Source organism: Salmo trutta, chromosome 5 (assembly GCF_901001165.1).
Source record: "Salmo trutta chromosome 5, fSalTru1.1, whole genome shotgun sequence".
Lineage (NCBI taxonomy): Eukaryota > Metazoa > Chordata > Actinopteri > Salmoniformes > Salmonidae > Salmo > Salmo trutta.
Window position 1 is genome coordinate 52,511,640 of NC_042961.1, and position 4,786 is coordinate 52,516,425.

General features: G+C 44.0%; 1 pseudogene; it reads right to left on the reverse strand.

The window, feature by feature from the left end:
• Positions 1–3,913: 3,913 nt before the first annotated feature.
• LOC115194472 (myeloid-associated differentiation marker homolog) lies at positions 3,914–4,786 on the reverse strand (annotated as a pseudogene).

Consider the following 4,786-nt stretch of genomic DNA (forward strand, 5'->3'; position numbering starts at 1 on the left):
ATCTCTCTCTCTACCCACCCCACTTTCGGCTGGACGTTTCGGTACAGGAAGATGCTCCCTTCCCTTTGTTCACTCCGCTTCACAGATCTGTGACAACTGGTAAGGTGTAACAGTAGCTCCATCTAGTTTCCGACACATTGTTTTGAGTTGTGTGATGCATTTTTTTTTTATAGCTGTTGAGATGAAATGCCGCAAGATGTTATATGGAAAATTTCAAAATATCTACATTCTTGAACTACTGAAGATTAACTCATTGAGTTCAGTGTTTTAAAGAGTAAACACTAGCAAACTCTATATTTCACTTTATCTTTCAACAGGAAAAGGGTGGAGAATATGACAGAGATACAGTTCCTCAATCGCAACAGTGGAGCCTGAAAGTAATAACTCTCATCCTGACCTCAACCAAACCAATAAAGTCCTCCTCTCTACCCCTCATGATTTCAAGATTAGAAAGACACTTGGTTTCTACATATGAATGTTAGGAGCACAGCATTCCTCAGATAATGTATAATGTAGTATTCATGTGTAATGATCCCTCCTTGCCGTAAAGATAAGGGTGACGCATCCACCCATGCACACACACACACACACACACACACACACACACACACACACACACACGCACACACACACGCACAGAGTGAAAACAGGTGAGTCAGACACTTGCCCAGCCCATGCCTGGCTGTTTCACAATCTTTAGAGAGAGTAGAGAGAGAGAAAGAGAGAGAGAGGGAGTAGAGAGAGAGAGAGAGAGAGAGAAGAAAGAGAGAGAGAGAGACGGGGGGAATTTGGGAAAGAGAGAGGGAAATGAATAGGTGTGATGAAAAGGGGAAATGTGAACTTTATAAAACTGACAAACATTCTAGACGTACTTAAATCAATGTTATAGCCAATCACAGTGAGATGTACACACACACACCCTCATAACAATCAATTGAGAGAGTAAGAGAGAGAGACACAAGAACAAATAGAAACGTTTTAAACTATTGTATTAACCCAGCAAACAGTAGCATCAGAGAGAGAGATGAGATTCCGATCAGTTTTGATTTCTCAGAAGAGTGTGGGAGGTGTTCTTCCAGATACAGACAGAAAGAGAAAGAGTCTCTACTGCTGTTGTGTGGTGTAGATTCATAGTCATTGCTGACAAATGTGATACACTCTTATTGTTTTATAAATAGATAAATCAACAGAATATGGATACTCAATCCACAGTCTGAAAATTGAGGAATCCTTTGAAGAGAAAATCATAATAAATATATATTTGTTAAAGACTTTTGTCCATAAGAAAGCATAGGTTGCTGTGTGCTTCTTTAGCAGTTCATCGGTAGTTTTATTTAGCTTTTGCTGATAACCACTGAAATACACCAGTTTTCTAGTCCAGTAGCCATCTTGTCCAACAGTTAAGCTTTGAACCTTTGACCTTTGGGCCTAGGGTCACAGGCTGTTGTCGTGCCCGGGGGTCCAGGGGAGGTGAGAAGGGAAGAGCAGACCCCTCTCCTGGGCGTGGAGTCTCCAGCGGTCCTCATCTCCCTCATGGGTCAGGTACTGGCAGCCCATCTTCTGCTCAAACTCCCTCAGGTCACACCACAACTGGAAGTCCTGGGGAGTTAAGGTCATGGTTATGGTTAAGGATAGGGCTATGGTTAAGAGTTACGAGAAGGGTTTGGTTAGAGTTAGGGTTAGAGTTGGGTTAGGTTTGGTTAGGGTTATGGTTAAGGGCTAGGAGAAGGGTTGGGTTAGGGTTAGGGTTGTGTTAGGGTTATGGTTAAGGGCTAGGAGAAAGGTTAGGTTGGGGTTGAGCTAGGACGTGGACATGGAGCTAGGGTTAGGGGTAAAGGGTTAGAGAGAGAAGCTATACACAGGCCGTCAACAGAGCAGCAGGCCCAACTCCCACTCCAGCCTTCTGCATCCAGACACCTAAGAAACATCCAGGAGATGCTAGTCTTCTCTGCACTCACCTGGTTGGCCAGGGACCTTGGAAAAGAGCCAGGGCATTCTAAATAACCAATTATCAATCTCTTTAAAAGGTTCCTCAATCTCAACAGTGGAGCCTATCTCTGATCCTGAACTCACCCAAACCTATAATGCACCCCTCCCTACCCCTCATGATTTCAAGATTAGAAAGGCTTGTCATACTGAACTTGGTTATATGACAGCCATAAAACCAAACAGAAAGGTTAGAGTTGTGTGATGAAATATTGTTTATAGGTGTTGAGATTAAATACCCTTGATTTGAAATGCTGCAAGATGTTGTATGAAAAAAAACATCTACATTCATGAAGTACTGAAGATTAACCTATTGAGTTGAATGTTTATAAAGAGTAAACACTAACAAACTCTATATTTTACTTTCTCTTTCAACAGGAAAAGTATATGACAGAGATACAGTTCCTCAATCTCAACAGTGGAGCCTCAAAGTAGTAACTCTGACCCTGACCTCAACCAAACCTATAAAGTCCTCCTCACTACCCCTCAGGATGTCAATATTAAAAAGGGACTTGGTTTTTACATATGAAAATCAGTACATTTACACTTTTCAAAGTGTTGCCCTTTTAACACTGATACTTTCCAAGACCAGTGGGATATTTATTTACCTTTATTTCAACAGGGAAGTCATATTGAGACTAAAGTCTCTTTTACAAATGAGCCCTGCACAATACAAAAACAAGCACATCAATGGGCAAAACTGAGCAATCGGGGGAGAAGGGTCTTGGTCAGGGAGGTGACCAAGAACCTGATGGTCACTCTGACAGAGCTCCAGAGTTCCTCTGTAGAGATAGGAGAACCTTCCAGAAAGACAACCATCTCTGCAGCACTCCACCAATGAGGCCTTTATGGTAGAGTGGTCAGGCAGAAGCCACTCCCCAGTAAAAGGCACATGACAGCCTGCTTGGAGTTTGCCAAAAGGTACCTAAAGGACTCTCAGACCCTGAGAAACAATGGAGGAAACCTGGCGCCATCCCTACGGTGAAGCATGGTGATGGCAGCATTATGCTGTGGGGATATTTTTCAGGGACTGGGAGACTAGTCAGGATCAAGGAAACGATGAACGGAACAAATTACAGAGAGATCCTTGAAAACCTGCTCAAGAGCACTCCGGAACTCCGACTGGGGTGAAGGTTCACCTTCCAACAGGACAACGACCCTAAGGACACAGCCAAGACAACGCAAAACTGGCTTCGGGTCAAGTCTCTGAATGTCCTTTAGTGGTCCAGCCAGAGCCTGGACTTGAACCCAATCTAATATCTCTGGAGAGACCTGAAATAGCTTTGCAGTGACATTCCCCATCCAACCTGACAGAGCTTGAGAGGATCTGCAGAGAAGAATGGGAGAAACTCCTCAAATACAGGTGTGTTGAGCTTGTAGCATCATACCCAAGAAGACTCGAGGTTGTAATTGCTGCCAATTGTGCTTCAACAAAGTACTGAGTAAAGAGTCTGAATACTTACGTCAATTTGATATATCCAGTTTTTTTTGTATAAATTTACACACATTTCTAAAAATCTGTTTTTGCTTTGTCATTATGGAGTATTGTGTGTAGATTGATGAGGGTAAAAAAATTATGTAATCAATTTTAGAATAAGGCTGTAACGTAACAAAAAGTGGAAAAAGTCTGAATACTTTCCGAATGCACTGTATTTCACAGTGGCAAGGCATATGAACTAACAGGTTATAAAGAAAGCAACGCAACTATCGCTTTTTTCAGGTTTGCCTTATCCAGTGATTTTACCCACGGACCCCTTCTTATGAAACCAAGAGCAGGCGTCAGAGCCCAGGCCGATTGAGGACAACTTGTTCAATAAAATATCATGATCAACAATCAAATCAAATCAAGCTATATATATATATACACATAGCACATTTCAGACATGAGTGCAACACAATGCGATTCACAGAAAAAATTAAGACAAAATAAACTGGAATATTTAATACACAACAAACATAAAAATAAATAACTATTAAAACTGAAAAACTAGAAACACCCTAAGGAATAGCAAAGCTTAAAAGGTGTGTTTTAAAATCCCTTTGAAATATGTCCACAGTTTCGGCCGCCTCAGGTTCTCTGGTAGGAAGCAGCCGAAACACTCCCCAACACACAGCACCACCACAGCCTCCGACAGGATGAACCAGATACAGTAGACTGCAATGCACCACTTGAGAGCTGCGTGTTGATCGTACGACACCAGGTCACTGACCAGCATGAAGATGATGCAGGCCATGAAGGTATTTTACACCTTGAGCAGGCCTGGAGCCGTGGCCATGCAGCCCGCCACCTCACCCGGCTGCGCCCGTGTCAGGGTCACCTCCAACAGGTAGGCCACGTGGCCAGGCAGGAGAAGACTTTGGTGGAGACGCATTTGTCCGGGTCTCCCTGTGGTTCTGCTGGCCCTCGAGGAAGTAGACGGGAAGATGATGGAGGCGGAGAGCCAGAGCAGGGTGGCGTAGCAGGCCATGGTGATGTGGAAGTTATTCCAGGAGACGGGGTGCTGGGCTTGGAGGCCAAGGTACTCCACCAGCAGCACCAGCAGGGTCCCAGTAAACCTGAAAGCCCAGCAGAACACACACCAGTCTCCCACCCCAGAGAGGGAGGCCCCATGGGCCGCCACACTGAAGATGACGCAGGAGAACAACAGGGCAGCCACACATACCCACAGCAGCTGGGAGATGAGCAGTGCTATCAACGGCATGGTGGGAGGTGTTATACAGGGGAGTGGGGGATATGTACTGTAATACAGTATTAATACTGTAGGAATACAGTAGCAGTTCACTTGTTCAGAGTCTTTAG